Source organism: Falco punctatus (genome assembly GCF_963210335.1).
Source record: "Falco punctatus genome assembly, chromosome: 7".
Classification (NCBI taxonomy): domain Eukaryota; kingdom Metazoa; phylum Chordata; class Aves; order Falconiformes; family Falconidae; genus Falco; species Falco punctatus.
Window position 1 is genome coordinate 34,040,162 of NC_137587.1, and position 17,161 is coordinate 34,057,322.

Sequence of the window (17,161 nt, forward strand, 5' to 3'; positions counted from 1 at the left end):
ATCTCTGTGTGTATGCCATCTTATATAGGCACTTATATGCTACTTCAAGGTTCTACTGAAGGCCTTTGAAGTTAGCTGGCCAGAAAAAATGAGGCATGGGGGGGGGGGGGTGGGGTGGTGGTGAAATTATTTTAAGAATTTTAAAATTATATTATCAGGTATCATCTGCTTGCTAATGAAGCTTCAAAGTTATTTCCAGGGCAGAATTCTGCAGATTGCTCCAGAGAAAAAGTCCAACAGTGTATCTAAAGACCTCATTCCATCATTAATGAGTGCTTAACCCCAGCATATTTGAACTTGGACTACATGACCAGTAGTCAATTTTCACTAACAGGTTTTTTTTTTTGATCCTGAAAATCTGTAGCCATGTCATCAGCTCCTTCTTAATTATACCGTATTCTTTACATCTGTCCTGCTAAATAACTCTAATTGAAATAGCACCGGCGTGAATTTTCGTAATGTTCCCCTCAAGACATCCCGAAAGTGACTCACACGAGAAAACAGACTGAAGTCACAGCTGGAAGCACGTCAAGGATCATTTCCATTTTTACATGATTAATTTGAATTTAATATCTTAAATCAAAACCTGATTAATTTAAATAAAATTTTGATGGTGCCCTGCTTCTAATATACATTGCAGTAATTAGATTCTGCTTAATGTGATTTTTTACATAATTAAAAAAAAGAGTAAGTCAAGTGTAACAATGCAGAGTTGGTACAAATCTGTCCATATATATACATATACATACACAGACACACACACATGGGATTTTGTTGAGACATTGCTCAGGTACAGGAAAGATCACAGCTGGATGGCTCTGCCATAGCCAGCTTATGGCATGTGTAGAATATTCTACCTCTATTTCACTGCAATGTGAATAGCTTTTCTTAAAAAAAAAAAAAACAAGAACAACAACAAAACAACCCCAAACAAAACAAAACAAAAAAAAAAGCCACAGAAAAAAACCAGCTGAAATCAGAATAGTGAATAAGTTTAAAAATATCACCAATGCAGTAACCTGCCTCAACCCATCAATCCTAGTTCCTCCCACTTTTTAGCCAACTTTTCTTTAGGAGTTAGCTCTGTGTATCCCATAAGTAAGTGAGCAGTTTTTTTCCAAACATCTGTAATGCAATATTTACAGCAGCTCATGGACTGCTGTTTTTCATGAGACTTACAAAATTATTTATAAAACAAATCGTTACTGCATTTTTATAGGTGCTCCCCCTGCCTGTCTCTGATTTTATAAAATGTTCCTGTGCACTATGCAAGCAATACAGTGAGCAAAGAGCCGTTTGTTTGTGTTAGGATGAGGTGAAGCCTGCCTGCACCACGTACCTGACCCTTTACTGATGCTGCTTGTGATCAATTACTTTGGCTGAAAATGGTCACTGCTAGTGAATAAAACTTTGCAAGGTGCACTGCAAGTAGCACTCACAGCAATACTTCAAATGTTTCCAGCTTCTTTGCAGGAGGAGCAACTACTGACATAGGCTGAGCAATGGGTTCACCCACAGCTGCAGATGGAGCTTCAGTGAAGGCATGCAACAAAATGATGCAGGTAGGCCAAAATCCTAGGGAATCCAGAGATGGAGTAGAATCTTTGATTTTGTGGACTTGGGCTTCTTTTTCAGTCATATGTGAAAATTTATGTAAAACGTATTTTTGTTTAAGGCTAAAATATCCAGTTCATTACTGTAAATTATGAATCCTTTAGGCAAAAAATAAAATAATGCCAAAACAAAAATGTTGCCTTTAAACATAGAAAAGAAAGGCTGGCGCATTCTTGTCCTAACTGACCAAAGTGCTCAATAAATTATGCTTCAATAATTAGATCTTTCTTCAACAAGGCAGTGAAACATCAACCTGACTATTCACTATGGAGTAATCCCAGTATACATCAAGCCCCTTGACTTCAGTGGTACTTTCCACCAGCTTTAAAATGCTGGGCAGTGCTTAACTAATAGTAAATCACTGTTAAACAGAAGAGAATGATGGAGAGTGAAAAACTCCTTTGCTGCCTGGGGCTAACAGCTTTCAGGGAGGTGCATGCACCGTTCATCCTTTTATGAAGGCAAGTAAAATCATTCAGGTGTATTTGATAGCATCCAGCTTTCCAAAAGCCTTTATGTACACTATGTTATAAATATCGTGTAATGGCACACAGTTAATTTTTAATTTTGATATTTCTTTGAAAGACAATTCCTCCTTGCTGGTGAAGATGGTGGATATTTGCTGGTAATTCAGACATATCAGATGGTCTGCATATCCTCCCTGTCCTAAAAAAGAACACAGAACAAAACAAAGGGAAAAAAACACAACAGGCAACAGGTTCAAGTCAGTATGCAGCCACTAAGGTCAGGTTAAATGCTTCTCCACAGAAATGAGAAAAAGCCCGCAACAGAAATTGAAGAACTGGGCAACGATATACTGAACTTTGTTCAAAATACAGGCAGAGAGAAGGAAGAGAAAATGATTTAGAAAGTCAGGAACCAGAATTACCTGCTGAAAAAATGCTACACATAGTAGTTTACAGCAGCTTTGTCTATTTTTCAGGCTCCTAACTATCTCTTCACTTTGTTGAAATTATGAAAATTGTCATTCTCATGCAGCATCGGACCCTCACAAAGTCATTGTCACAGCAAGGTCTCCTATGCCATCATACTTGGTCTCCTCAAATTTACCAGCATATTACCTGTGGACCACTGGAGATGTGTAGACACAAATTAAATTTCTTTAGTTTGACCAATCAACCTTCCAAGAGTGTTAGTTCTGTGGATTATGTAGACAGAAGCCAGTGAAACTGACTACTGATTCCAAGGAATTTGCTTATTTATTATTCATCACGCACAAGTAATAATAATAAAATGCCACTTTTTATCTTACAGCTAAAACTTTTGATGACAATCAGCTTGGGTTTTTTTTCCTTCTACATTTAGGTTTCTCTCAACATCAACTACAATATGGTCCAAAAATAACAGTATAGTTACTGTCTGGGGAGAAACTACTTCACTGCTTATATTCTTATTCCAAAGTTGAAGTCAAAACAAAATTAATCGGGAAGGGTTATCTATAATGTATCACCATTCATTTCAGAAAAAAAAATATCTTTGCCGGCAGCAGAAGGAAAGTACTTTCAAGCAGTTACATTAGACTATAGACTCCAAGGAGAAGATTACAGATCTTCCATATTCAGTAACATGAATCAAAACTCTTAGGAACTAGTCTAACTTTCTTTTTTTTCTATTGCAAGGCACCAGGGATTGCTTTTTGTATAGGCTATGATTTAGATGGCTAATTGAAAGTAAGCAGCGGTGAGCTGCTTCCTTGGTAAAATATTACCAAGACAATCTTATCTGAGTTTACAGAGTTATTTTCAATTTGTAAATGTTGTATTCATTTCTACCAGATAAAACACCTTTAAAAATCCTAGACCCAGGCATGACTGGATTGCTGTTGCAACTGCTCTGCACTGTTTCATGCCACACAAATGCCTTCCACCCCTCAGATATACATAAACTTTGTCTCCCTATGAATAGTTTTACTATTAAAAAAAACCCTAATCCATTTTATGGTAAATAAATTTAATGATATACTGAAGCCTCATAACTTTGAGTTGATGTCATCCTGCCAGTTACCTGCTCTGCAAAAGAACCTCCCTCATTAGAGCCTGCACCTTTTAGAATTTCACCTTTGCAAATTTATCTCTTGCCTATAACACGAAGAAAATCCTGGGCTTTGTTTCACTGTTATAATAGATGTAAATTAATGTTTTGCCATAGTTTGTTGCTGTAATCATAGAGGCAAGTTTATATTCCTAACAGCTATCTTATTTTCAATTTGCAAAGCATACTGTGCTTAATCCCATGAGGCAGCTTGTGGTTCTAGATATGAATTTAAAAAGGTAGTTAGACCAGTGTGGGTGGTTGTCCCAGAGATAGAAAAAGGAGGCTCCTGCCATGTCCAGAGGGGCCTTTAAGAGGTCCCAGGCTGGTCACAGTTCTCATCATCCTTTATTACTTGTTTCCATTGTGTGAAACAGCTTATTTGTTCATGTAAATTTAAATCATGTTGATACTAATAGAAGGGGTTTTGTTGCTTCTTTTTTTTTTTTTTTCTTTCTTTTTCCTTTAATCTAAAAAGGTCACAGAGTTGTTTTTTGGTGACTGACAAGCTTTTTTCCCCCAATGATCTCTGCATTTTTACAGTCCAATAGATAGTAAAAGAGACATATTGATAAAAGTTTTAATGTACCTCTGGTGGGTGGCAGTATTTTTATGTATCATACAATCATCATTAAGTCATCTATGTAAATTAAAAGTACTTGGCAACCCTTTGTATGACAAGAAATAGGACTGGTTTCTCTGATCTCTGCTTGCTTTCTTTCTTCCTTTTCCCTTTTGCTGGCTGTAGCATAGTGGAAATTGTACAGATTAACTATTTTCTTTACTGTTTTGTGAAGACTTTCTGTAGAGAGGATCACATGCCTGTCTGAGACAGCATGTGATGAGTAAATAGCAACGGGATAAGGTTAAGTTAATCTCTCATGAAAAATGCCCAAAGGAATGTCTATAAGCTGAAATCAATGTGGTGTTTTGGCGAGTTTAAAAAAACAACTGGGAGACATATGGATTTATGCATGTTTGGATTAGGTAGGTTGTTACCCCATCCCCAGTCCCACCATTTGAAATCTAGATCCAGGTCTGAGTTTTGAGGCTTCAGCCCAGGTCTAGTTCGCATCATGCGAATCTCATTTTGAGTTGATGGCTGGTTTCAAGCGAGACCGTAAATGTCTCCTCAAAGAAAAGCAAGGGTAAGGATCCAATCGCTCACCCAGGTTTTACTTTCAAAAATTGACATTTTAGGCTGAGCACTTTCTGAGCAGGAAAAATGGAGGCAGTCTGAGCTAAACAGTTTTGTTTGCCCAGATGTCTGACAACATTTAAGGGCTGGATCCTGCCCTCAAGCCACTTTGGTAGGCAGTGTGAGCACTCACTCTTGGGAAGATTCTGTCCCTAAATGTTCTCACTTTTCAACACATTGTTACCCTCCCACATACCTATTCATGCAGAAAAACAGAACGGTGAGCCTCCCCCAGGGGTTTTTAACACAACCCGGCTGAGTCACGTATCCACATTTTGGATAGAGTTAGGGGTATGGTCAGACTTGGTCTGAAAGTGATAAAGATGCCAGGAATGTATGAGGAAAATCCTGTTCCCAGGCCAGTAGACAGAGTGTAAACTCTATCCCCATGTCTGTGCACAAAGGCTGTCTCTAAACCTCCAGAGGCAACTAGCCAGTAGGAAACATTAGGCTCAAGGACTTAAATAGATGGTTGCAGAGCCAGTTGGCTTGGTGTATTGTTGTCTACTGGGCTGTGTCTGAATCTGTAGCTTCGCTGATGGGAGGCCAGAAGTGCATAGAGCTAGCCAAGGCTGCTATGAACAACTTCAGTGCATCTACATCTTTGCACATGGGTGAGGACACCAGTAGACACGGTAGCATAGGATTTGCATCATTTCCTAGCTCTTTATCTTGTTCTTTGCCCACTGTCTCTTTTTGGGCAGAGCCTTTCCAGGAAAGAGTGTCCCGTATGTACCTGTAGTCCAAACTTGCATTTCCATACACAACATGAACTCTGCAGGCTTATTCTGAGCTGGAGTTCCTTTGAAGCTTTATACCTCTCTCTCCTGACAGGAAAGTAAGGTGGCACCACAACTTCTGCTTTCTTACTGAACCTTCCTTTAAGCTTTTATTGAGGATCACTTCCCATAAACACCTACCAAGAATGCTTATTAAAGAAATTATAAACTGTGGTACATCAGGGCAGACATTTGTTTTAATTGAATTGAATTATTTATTTATTGAAAGCCTGTATTGTTCATAATGCCTAGGGCGCCAGTCTCCTTCTGCTAGATTTTTACCAATGAAAGCAACACTCATTTTAAAGGAGTTATTCCTGACATTTGCCCAGTCACCAAGAACAGGATAGGGCACCATGTAGCTAGCAAATACTGGTGACAAGAATTCTTTATGAAACAACAGTACAAATTGAGAAGATTCAAGTGGTAATGTAGTTGAAATCCAGGTTAGTAGCTTTGTGAGGACTATAACCAGTCCTAGTAAAAATCACAAGAAATTTAAATCACGTATATAACCTTTTATTTTTTTTTTTTTTTTTATTTGTAACCACAGATAAAGTAAACATTTTAAAAAAAATCACACAGAAAAGCAAAATGCCCAACTCAATATATGATCTGAGAACTGGTAAAATAGAGTTCTAGTAAGCCTGAGGTCTGAAAATGAGAAAGGCCTACTCAGAAATGGGTGAAACTAGACTACATCATTAAGTCATAGTTGGAGAGAGGTGATATCAGAAACCCTAAGGTATTTTACAAATTCACTGAGTTAACTGTCAGGGCTCAGCATGAATTTGCCCCACTCAGAGGGGCCTCCTTCCAAGCACATTAAGCTGCTTGCCTCAAAAAAGTTATCATCTGCTCTTGACTCCCCCTACATTAAGCAGATTTCAACACAGATTCACCAAAATTTGCTTGCACACTTCAGACAACAATATCACTCCAATTCCAAGGTCAGGCTTTTGCTTCTGTTTCAGCAATGGTCACAGCTAGGCAAAAGCAGGAGCAGTAACATGAAATAACCCTTAAATGCTATCATTTATTCCCCTTACTGGTAGCAGGACACCATTATATTCGTCACTAACAATCCAGCTGCCCTCAGGCATCAGAGATGTTTCAGAAGGTATGTGGATGAGACTGACTGTTGGCTACCCTATTCCAAACCGCATGGGCTGATCCTAAAAATACAAAGGCAGAAAGCGAGCTTCTGAGTAGCACTGTAGCATTTTGTTCCTTCCTTACACTGTATTAAGGCTGGCTAAAGAGGCAGTCTCAGAAGTTAGGAAATCCCCAAACAATGTAATCAATCCTTCCATGCCTGTGGTGAGCAATAAAAGTTTATATGAAACCTACAGCACTTCACACTGAATGGCTGAAAAATAGCACACATTTATCAGAATGCCTGAAAACACACCCCATTCTGGTAGAGCAAAGCAATCAGTGAGACTATTCTTCACCTAAAAGATTTCCATTCTGTTTTGCTAACACACTATATTCAGTATTGATGTGTCTCTGCGCACAGTAAAGAGCAGACTCTGCAGTACTGGGACAACTCATTCACATGACAGTGATATCGCAGTCAGGCATTGCTCTTGCTTCACAGTGCGACTGGAGTTCCCTTATTAAAGCAGCACCCAACATGGCTAACAGACTAAGGAGCTTGTCAGTGTTACCCCTAGAGGACTTAATTTTTTTAAGGGGCTTTAATTCTGCCTTTTTTATCATGGACCACAGGTCCATAAAGGGATGCTAAAAGGATTAAGTGAAGGTGTACCCTCTACTAGCCCTAATCCAATCATTGTGGATGGGACTTGATTGCAGAATACAGCCAGGTTTGTGGGATTTCCCTAAAGAGTAGTGCCGATTGCTGTGCCTGGGAACAGAGCACTGGGTTGGACAGGCTGCTGGTATGGCCTAGAAGGGCTTTCTTACATTCTTCCATAAGGAGCTGCAAATCACAGTGGAACCAGATCAACATCCATATCAACATTCAGAATGGCTTTCAGTCTCTGAATCTCTCCATTAGAAACATCCAAGTTCCGCCAAAGAGTTTCAAACCCTCTCTGTGAGTTTCTTTAGGATCTATCCTTGCTTTTATAATCAGTGCTATTCAACCTTCAAAAGGAAAAGTTCAGGGTTAAAATGAGCAGAGGTACCGAGCTTGTGGTACTGGCATATAAATCTCATATTGTTAGTCTTCTTACCAGATTTTTCCCCCTTCTAGTCAGAAGTATCACCAAAAGAGCTACATTTTGTGGTATATTTGCTTTTGGAATCTTTATTTATGCTTGGCATCTAAAAGTAAAAAAGATGGGGAAATGGAAAACATTTTTTCAGCTAACTGCACATATAAAACCCAGTAAACACTTCATTCAAGATAAGCTTTGGAAAAAAAACCCCACCAAACAGCTCGAGAGTTCTCTTTATAATAAATCCATGGCCACTTTCGAACTTCACAGTTCTCACTGTCCTGTACACAACTCCCACTCAGTACATCACAGCAACAGTACAGATGGAGTTGTGATCTTCTTTACTCCAAAAGCACAGTCTTGTAGCTAAAGAAGGATATCTGTTAGCAGCTCAGGGTCTATACCATAGAGCTGAGCAATTCTCAGTACAGTGGTACATCCTGATTAGACAGGCAGTCTCATTCTCTGTTCTTCTCTGCTGCACTTTCTCCATCAAGGTTTTCCACAAGCAAAGCACTTGGCCTTTGGGTGTTTTTTTTTACATAAAATTGATTTAAATGAGCTGAGTTTTTTATTATTGAGCTAAAGCGCAGCATAGAAGCAGGTAGCTTTGCAGGCTTTTTGTTTTCCACTACTCTAATTAAAAATAAAAATGTTAAAATTTCCAAAAGGGCATTTTAAAGCCTATTAATTGATAATGCAGGGCACTGAGACTTCTTTCCCTGATGGGGAAGACAGGAGGGGGAAAGTCAGCAAATTAGAAGACAGCTTTTACCTTGTCCGTAGCCATATTCTATGTGTGGTTTTGGCACTGACCAGAGCAGCAGTAAAACCTGGAGGTGCTGATCAGTAAAAAGCATGGCCATGCTATCCCCAAGGAACGGCAGGGCAAACTAGGGATGTGTTGATCCATGTATCTCCTAGGTAACCATCATCTTGGAGCTCATGCAACTCTGCTATTTATAGTAGCTGAGCACCTCACAATCTTAATGTGATTAATGAATATCCTTAGGCCATCTGTGTAAGGAAGAACATCTATTATGTGTATTTTAGACATGGGAAATGAAGGCCTAGAAGCCTGTGTCACAAAAGTACTTTGGCACCTAATTTGTTTCAAAGGCTTCTCAGGATTTGGGCCAGAGGGGCTGAGGCACTATGAGCAGTAAGGCTGCGATGTATGGGTTTGTACCTGTGGTAAGATATTTTGCTTTTTGGTTTGTTGAGGTATTTCTTCAACACCTGTGTCACACCACTTAGGCAAAAAACCCTCAAAGGAATGTATAGAGTCATACAGGATGGCTGCAACAAAGCAGGCACTGAAAACAAACTTTTGCAGACTAGACTCCCCAACAGACCATCCTCTCAAAAATGTCCTCTTTTCCCACTATCAGAAGAAACTTCTGGGTTTAGTGTAAAATCTTTTGGGATTGCAATTAGAATTCTCATGAAAATCCAGAATTAGTAGTTGGTCATTTTTAGTCTTGAAACCAATCCCTGAAAATATTGTGACTAGTAACTTGGACTTTAACTGTTAACATTTCTGCCAAGGAAAAAGTGGACAATCCAGAAGGGCAAGGGGAAGATGTCCGTTGGTTCACAGCTGTCATTCACTCAGTGCATGCTCTGTGCTGGTTTTTGAGCCATTTCTGGCTTCTTGTTCCACAGCCACTAGGAGGTGTACTTAATACATAGGCATGTAGTGAACATCTAGTGAAGAAGGGGTCATGGGGGGAAGCTCAATTAGGGACAACGCACGCCAGCTAGTGAATCGGTGGGGCAGCTCATAGTGAGTAAGCTGCCTTAGTTTCGTGTAGGTTTGGGCAGATCTGTGGCTATCCTTATTTAAACTGGGTGCCAAAAACTGTCTCTGGCTATCCTAGGGTAGTGAGGACTGTAAAGGCAATTCATCATCCTTCCTCCTGACTTCACAGGCACTCACAGATGATCAGACAAACATGAGGATTAAACTGCATATATACAGACACTTTCTGTAAAATGAGTATGGGAAGAACAGCATTCCCTGGAGGATATGACTGCAGCCTGACTATTTATGCCTGATAGGCACATTGCTCCTTAATTTTAACTACACAAAGAGTAACAAAATTAAAAAAAAATAACACAAAAAAATGGACAGGCAGATGTTGAAAAATGTTCTGAAGACTGCAGTAAAAATTCTAGCTACCACAACTCAGTCTGTGTAACCCTACTGCCATGTCTATACATCAAAATATAACTGGAAGCCTTTCTGCATCACCTTTTTGACATATATGCTTAGGTACGTAAGCACACAACCCTGCTTATTTGGGGGATGGAAGGAAAGATGGGGCTTTCCGTTACCTCTAACACTCCAGAAATCTCAAAGGTAGAACAAGTATCTTGTTCTAAGGGGTAATAACTCTCTGCTTAATTGACTATTCTCCTGTGCTGTTTTTTTAATCTGCTTGACTATACACTTTATAGGAAAAAACAGCTGCCAAGGAACATAGGAACATAGGCAGTGAGTGTCCCCATGATCTAATTGTGATAATTGTGCTTGGAATTCTGCTTCAAGTTGGATTTTTTTAATGTTTCTATGCTTTTATTTCTTTCTTTTTTTTATCCTTTCTTTTTTTTTTTTTTTTCCCTTTACTGTGTGCACTGTGAAAGAGTGGCTAAGGAATATGTTGGTTTACATTTCTTTTTGAGCATATACTGAGTGTACTGAGTTAAACATGCAAAAGAATGAAAATAAGCATGAAAGACAACATCCGTTCTCATTTCAATTTCCTGGAAGGAAAGTGTGGTTGGGCAGATGGTGCTTTTTTGTTTTACCAAACTGAATGATCAGATGTAAATAATATACGCCATATAGACTATAAGAATCATTGAAGGTGAGGTTTCCATGTTCAGATAATTGCTATATTGTAGAGAGTTTCTCACTCCTTAGTGATATGTCAAGCTTTTTTTTTTTTTAGCTTCCTAATTTTTTTTTTTTACACTTTAGCTTGCTTACCACACCCTCTACCTGCCTAGTCATATTTGTTTCAACCACTGTATTTCAGAGGGCTAAATTGTATATATGTTAATTCAAGTCCCTTCCATGAAAAGCCATAATATTCGTTCTCTGGTTGAACGGACAGAGGAGAGTGGCTGGTAATTTGGCATCACGTGAGTCTCAATATTTCTGTATTGCTATCTTTCTTCATGCCCTGGCTTTATTGTGTGTTATAAGAATCTGTTTTCTTTGTTGTTAACCAATGTGATTTTTACATCTTTGGAGCTCTTCTTTAATTTGTTTTCCAAGCTGGAACATTAAACATTCCTAAGGCAGAACAGAGTTTGTGTTCTCTGGTAATTAGAAAAGGCCTTTACCAAAGGAAAAAACAAAACAAAACAAAACAACCCAAACCCAAACCTTTTATAAAATGTGCATGACTAAACATGGCTCAACAAGGTTATAATGTTTACCTGACTGAAAGAGCAGAAAAAGACATTGTGCTATGACTTTGCAAAGAAATAATACCATGGTTTCATTCTCAGCCAGATCAAAATATATGCTTTTCATTACCCCTTAGTTTGGTGGGACTCAGACAGAAGACAGGTTCATGTTTATACTGTAGGAACACCTCTACCCTCTACCAGTGGTGACAAAATAAAAGTAGTACTGGGATGTCTTAGAGGGTTATTAACTCTCAGAACCCCTAGTCCAGAGTGACCAGCCTGTCTGAACAGAGAGCTTTGGCTGGAACTCAGGAAAAAAAGGAGAGTTTATGACTTTTGGAAGAAGGGGCAGGCAATTCAAGAGGACTTAAGGATGCCATGAGGTTATGAAGGAAGAAAATTAGAAGGGACAAAGCCCAACTAGAACTTAATCTGGCTATTGTTGTAAAAGACAATTAAAAATGTTTCCATAAATACATTAGCAACAAAAGGAGGGCTAAGGAGAATCTCCATCCTTTGTTGGATGTGGAGGGAAACATAGTGACAAAGTATGAGGAAAAGGCTGAGGTACTTAATACCTTCTCTGCCTTAGTTTTTAACAGTAAGACCAGTTGTTCTCCAGGTGCCCAGCCCCCTGAGCTGGAATACGGGGATGGGGAGCAGAATTAAGCACCCACAACCCAAGGGGAAATGGCCAGGGATCGGCTACACCACTTAGACACACACCCAGGGGTACAGAGGGAGCTGGCGGAAGTGCTCACCAAGCCACTTCACATCACTTACCAGCAGCCCTGGCTACCCAGGACAGTCCCAGCTGACTGAAAGTTAGCAAACGTGATGCCCATTTACAAGAAGGGCCAGAGGAAGATCTGGGGAACTACAGGCCTCTCGGTTTGACCTCAGTGCTGGGGAAGGTTACAGAGCAGATTATTTTGAGTGCCCTCATACAACATGTACAGGACAACCAGGTGATCAGGCCCAGACAGCATGGGTTTGTGAAAGGTAGGTCCTGCCTGCCTGACTGATATCCTGCTGGGACTGATATGACCAGGTGACCTGCTTTGTGGATGAGAGAAAGGTTGTGGATGTTGTCTACCTAGACTTTAGCAAAGTCTTTGACACCATTTCCCACAGCATTCTCCTGGAGAAACTGGCTGCTCATGGCTTGTATGGGTATATTCTTCATTGGGTAAAAAATGGCTGGATGGCCAGGCCCAGAGAAGGACGGTGAATGAACTTTAATCCAGTTGGTGGCTAGTCACAAGTGGTGTTCCCCAGGGCTCAGTACCAGGGTCCGTTCTGTTTAATGTCTTTATTAATGATCTGGACAAGGGGATTGAGTGCACCCTCAGTAAGTTTGCAGATGACACCAAGCTGGGGGCAGGGTGTTGATCTTGAGGGCAGGTAGGCTCTGCAGAGGCATCTGGACAGGCTGGTTCAATGGGCCAAGTCCAGTTGTGTGAGATTCAACAAGTCTTAGTGCCAGGTCCTGCACGTGGGCCACAACAGCCCCACACAGCGCTGCAGGCCTGGGGAAGTGTGACTGGAGAGCTGCCTGGCAGAAAATAATCTGTGGGTCTTGGCTGGCAGCCAGCTGAACATGAGCCAGCAGTGTGCCCAGGTGGCCAAGGCAGCCAACAGCATCCTGGCTTGTACCAGAAACAGTGTGGCCAGCAGGACCAGGGCAGTGATCGTCCCCCTGTGCTCGGCACTGGTGAGGTCACCCCTCAAATACTGTGTTCAGTTTTGGGCCCTTCACTACAAGACAGATGCTGAGGTGCTGGAGCGTGTCCAGGGAAGGGCAACGAAGCTGATTCCTGAAGGATCTGGAGCACAAGTCCTGTGAGGAGCGGCTGAGGGAACTGGGGTACTTTAGCCTGGAGAGGAGGAGACTCAGGGGGACATTACCACTCTCTACAACTCCCTGAAAGGAGGTTGTAGCGAGGTGGGTCTCATTCTCTTCCCCCAAGTAACAAGCGATAGGACCAGAGGAAATGGCCCCATGTTACACCATGGGAGGTTTAGATTCAATATTAGGAAAAATTTCTTCACAGAAGGGGTTGTCAAGCATCAGAACAAGTTGCCCAGGGAAGTGGTTGCATCACTGGCCCTGTAGATATTTAAAACACGAATAGATGTGGCACTTAGGGACATGGTTTAGTGGTTGATTTGGCAGTGCTAGGTTAACAGTTGGACTCAATGAGATTAAAGGTCTTTTCAAACCTAAATGAATCTATGACATTACAAACATAAACCCTGTGGCCAACAGAAGTTTTATCTAGCACTCTACATTTCCTTACTAACCTTAAAATGCGTACAGTAGAGGAGGTGAAAAAGATGTTTTTTCACTGAAAGAATAGCATTGTAAGCCGCAGGAGAAATTACTCATACAGAAATACAGAAATCACATATCAAATCAGAATGACCAGATCTGGGGAAATCAGAAGACATAGCCATACTGAGACTGAGGCAAAGCAGAAGACTGGATTAAACTAAGGCTGACATTGTAAAGTTCATTAAAAATTAGAAGTTCTAGGCTACAAAGAGACACTAGTTTTTTATAAAAATGGCAATGTTGAGTTTATACTATAAAATGTATTGTCCTTTTGTTTTTTTAATGTGTCTTGATGGCAAAATTCTCTTATTAACCTGGAGACCTGTTGAGAGTTGTCAGAATTTCATTGTGGGTTTTTTATTATAGTTTTACATTCACATTTACTGAAGTCAAGTGATTTCACAAGAATTTCAGCTTGAAGAACAAAATAAAATGTTTCTAGCATGTATTGCACAAATAAAATTTGAAACTTTGGTGAAAACAAACTCTAAAAATTAAAAAAAAACCCTCTGAAAATAATAAAACCATTATCTTACTTCTTTAAATCAGTCTGATGTTTCAGAGGACTTACACATTTTTTGGGTGCTTGATTTTGTCAGTGCAGGGAGTATGAAAAGGACCAAAATGTACTAGTGACATTACTTCAGTATTATCATGGAAGTGGACGAAATAACAGAGTAAACTGAAAATCCTTCATTTAGTCTGAAGCTGTACTGCAATCATGAACGAATTAATGCTTGGAGCAAGCACACCGCTGGAAATATGATTTTTTAAGGGAGAGTTTTTAACTTTGAACACTAAATGAGAAATAAATTAGAACAAAAGTAAAAAGGAAAATCTTCAGCTTGCAGAATCTCCTGCCTTATAACTTCCTGAAAGTTTGAAATTCTCAGAGAATGAGATTTGTCTCCTCCAGTTGCTCATGGACAGCTCAATATTAAATAAAGGAATAAGTCAAATAAGGCTCCACAGAAAACTTTTAGCAGCTGAGAAAGAAAGTCCAGGCACTTCAGCTCAAATGCTGTGATGCAGTTGGCTAAGTGGCTTTGGTGCACTAAAAATGGGGTAACTTCGCTGGCGGGCATGTGCTGCTGAAGGTTGTTGCAAGAAGGAAGCAGGGCTGGGGAGCAAGTGGCATGGACATACATTCGAAGCAGCAGCAGCAGCTCCCCATGAGCAGTCAGGGCTTCAGTTGGTTGCTCACTCAGTTTCCCACAGTTAAAAGCTGACGAGCTTGAAACAGTTTGGGGCCGATAAGGCAAGCTGTAGTTAAAAAGGAAGGAAAGGCTTTAAACACCTGGGGCCAAACCCCTATCTGCTGTTGATCTCAACTGGAATAAAACAGTATGTGCAAGCCCAAGATTTGACTCCCAGCCTCTCATATGCATTCTGAAAACCACAGAAATTGACCATGGGGTATTTTTGGCTTTTCTTAGAAACATCCCCACAAAACCCCCACAAACACTGCTGTCCTTATGGACCAACAGTTCTGTGCTTGCAAGGCAAAACTCATTAGCACACACACTCAAAAACACACAGTTATGGGTTGTACCTTAAACTGAAGAAGGCAGAGACCATTTGCAAATAAAAGAGACCAATTCCAGGTTAAATTATAAACAGTTACCAAACAAAATGGAGGCGATGTACAAGCCCTGACAAGCAGCTAAGGGCAAAACCTGTTGAACTAGTAAGACACTGAATGTCCCGTGGCACCAGAAAGTAAAAAATCTCCTATCTGACTTTTCTTTCTCTTGAAATAAACCTTTCATTATGCAAACCCAATTCTTTGTTTGGTGAGTGGGTCTGGACTGCCACTCTTCATTACTACAGACTTGATGTAGAAATCAACACAGTGATGCCTTTCATCTCTTGTATTATAAGAATTCAAATTCAATTTTTTATTTTACAGCACAGCCACACAATACCTCACATTATGGTTCTTGGTTGCCTCCATCCATTGAAAATGGCCTTGAAAAGAGATATAGAACACAAAAATAAAGGCTTCTTTTTCCCCCTAGTAGTTTGTTTCATCTTACAAACCATCTAAATTCACCACCTAATCCACAGAGTAATATAAGTAGAGTCTATTGAACACTGGACTCTTCCTTATATATATATATTTTTTTTTTTTTAAGCAGTGCTGTAGTTAGCTGTTCCACAAAATCTGGGGTCTACAACTTTTGGTCAACTGTCACCTTTGTCAATAACACGCTAACATTCTAAGAGCCTTTCTTTACTCAAATACAGTGGACTGTGTCACTTTTTCTTCTGTGCTCCTTAATTATCAAGCTTTGGCTTGTATATCTGCATAGTGTTTTTCAAGGTTTTCAGTTTGAGGGTTTGAATACAGTTTGTGTATTTTGTTAAGTGTTAAAGCAATACCAATACAAACACATAAACTTTCTACCATTGGACTTTCAAAATTACATGGTCATCATTCTTCTGCTTCTGCCTATGCACCTGACTCAGCAATTGGTGGTTAGTTCTGTGGTCAAGAAACTGTTTCATAAAGTCCCTTAAGGGGTCAGGTGGCTCAGTGGATGATCAGTTTGCTTTAAAAGCAACAAAATCCTATCAGTCTCAGCAGTGATCAGAGCAACAGAGGAAACAGCAATGCATAAAGTGTAGGGATGGAGATATCCATAGTAATCTGACTAGTTCATATTAAGAAAGGATTTGACAGACCTGCTGGGTTCCTACTTAATGCCAATCAAGCCTGAAAGGGACCACTTGAACTCAGGTATTTATCTCAGACTGATTTGAATTATCCTCACTTCTTGATTTGGAGAGTCCAGAATAGGATACCATGAAGAGAGTGTGTTGACGTTTTCTATATAAAACAAAATTAAACCCATTCAAGTCAAGGAAATACACAGTGCAAGTGATATGAGAATCAGTCCCTTTGAATTTGACAACAGAAATAGAGCTTCATCAGGGCTGTGTGTTCTCAGAAAGTCTTTTGGGAAGTGAAAAACACATGAATTCCTCCGCATTGTCCCCTTCATAGCAATTAGGATCAACAAAATGCATACAGGGAATATCAGGAATATTATTCCTTTTTTTTCTGCCTAGTCGGTATAAGCCTTATGTTTCCTTTACAGACATAGCATTAGCTAAGTAGCTGCATTTGAGGTCAGGTCTGGATTGTCCTTTTTGTTAGGCTAATTCTGTGCACATCAAAATTTATTCAAAAGAAATTGTCTTAAAATATTACCAGCACTTAAATGATCATTGCAGAAATCACAGGAAAGAAAGATAGTGCTTACCAAAACCCCAGTAAAGTACTTCAGATAGTTTTTCTTTCATTACCAAGCCGCGAGGGTCAAGAACTGTATTATTTGCAAATATCCACCTTCTCAGACTGTCATGAGCAGCTGTAACATACCCACTAGCAGCAATTTCCACTTGGCTCTATCCAGAGGGGAGAAACGTACCAGGAGTTGCATTGTTTATAATTCCCTCAACCCCAAGGGTAATTCTGTTCACCAATTACTTGAAATTAAAGTTAGGTAATTCGACACATCTGCTTGGTACCCGACCACAAACTACCTCTTAAGCAAACCAAAGAGTGGATAGT

At 39.9% G+C, this 17,161-nt stretch overlaps 1 long non-coding RNA gene across 5 annotated transcripts in view; it reads left to right on the plus strand.

The window, feature by feature from the left end:
- LOC308067969 overlaps positions 1–17,161 on the plus strand; it is a 78,468-nt gene that overhangs the window by 18,567 nt on the left and 42,740 nt on the right. For 3 of the 5 annotated variants that reach the window (XR_013929804.1, XR_013929805.1, XR_013929806.1), the window contains exon 1: positions 3–1,562. This is a non-coding gene — a long non-coding RNA (uncharacterized lncRNA). Of the gene's footprint in view, positions 1–2; positions 10,977–17,161 lie in introns of those variants that run through there. The other 2 variants (XR_013929802.1, XR_013929803.1) reach the window with 2 other exon arrangements.